The sequence below is a fragment of the Tenrec ecaudatus genome, unplaced genomic scaffold, assembly GCF_050624435.1.
Source record: "Tenrec ecaudatus isolate mTenEca1 unplaced genomic scaffold, mTenEca1.hap1 Scaffold_121, whole genome shotgun sequence".
Taxonomy (NCBI): domain Eukaryota; kingdom Metazoa; phylum Chordata; class Mammalia; order Afrosoricida; family Tenrecidae; genus Tenrec; species Tenrec ecaudatus.
In genome coordinates, this window is record NW_027457771.1 from 621,578 (window position 1) to 622,908 (window position 1,331).

Genomic DNA, 1,331 nt, shown 5'->3' on the forward strand with positions numbered 1-1,331 from the left:
TGTCAATGGCACCCTCTATGTTTTTATTTCCTGTTTTTCTGAGGTAGCCTCTTCAGCAGAAGCAAATGGGCTGAATCGCCTCAAACTCTACCTAGGTAGAAAGCACGGGTTTCATTTCGCCAGGGCCTGTGAAAATGTTTGAACTGAGCAGCATTAACACGGAGACAGCGATTACCCCACGTGGCTGTTGCGCTCTGATGATACCAAGGCAACGGGAATGGGGGCTCATTATTTCACCAGGTGACAAAAAAAATTGTATTTTGACGTTTCACCCTGAATGTGGGGAAGGGTGGCGTGGGGGAGGAAGCAGGGGCCCTTTGTGGAGTCTCCTCTTGCCATTGTGATGTCCCTTGGCCTGGCAACAACCTGAGGTCCTGCACGCTGCCAGTGAGGGGCTTGGCTCCAGGCCCTAGCCCAGCATTTCTTATCAGATTTACTGTGACAAGTGATGGGAGAAAAGCAAGATGCTGTTAACAGCGCATCCGTTCAGACCCTGCTATTTAGAAATTTGGATTTATATTTTGTCAGAGAGAAGTAGCACTGATGTTAATCTTTGCACTACCCTTGGAAAAAATCATTCATAATCTTATAACAATAATCCATAGCATTTGTGGAGCTCTGAGAACCAAGGGATGGTCAGAAGCATTTTTAGACAGATGTCTCATTTCATCTTCAAAGCAACCCAGTGAGGAATAAGAAAAGTTGGCTTATGACTTCCCTTTTGGAAAGTGAGTCTTTGGAAGCACAGAGAGGTCCAGGTTTGCCCAAGGTCACATAGTCAATAAGTTAGAGAGCCTGGATTTGAACCTGAGCGGTCTGCTGCCAGAGGTACTTTTTTTGCACGTGTTTATTAAGGCAACTTGCAGCTCTGGCAAGGATTCAGATAGAATTGAGGATCATTTTTTTTTAACAATTTATTAGGGGCTCATACAACTCTTATCACAGTTCATACATATACATACATCAATTTTGTAAAGCACATCTGTACAGTCTTTGCCCTAATAATTTTTTTCTCCTCTTTTCCTTTTTTACATTTTATTAGGGACTCATACAACTCTTATCACAATCCATACATATTCATACATCAATTGTATAAAGCACATCCATACATTCCCTACCCCAATCATTCTCAAAGCATTTGCTCTCCACTTAAGCCCTTTGCATCAGGTCCTCTTTTTTTCCCCTCCCTCCCCTTCCCCCCCTCCCTCATGTGCCCTTGGTAATTTATACATCGTTATTTTGTCATATCTTGTCCTATCCGGTGTCTCCCTTCCCCGGTTCTCTGCTGTCCCTCTCCCAGGGAAGAGGTCACATGTGGATCCTGTAATCAG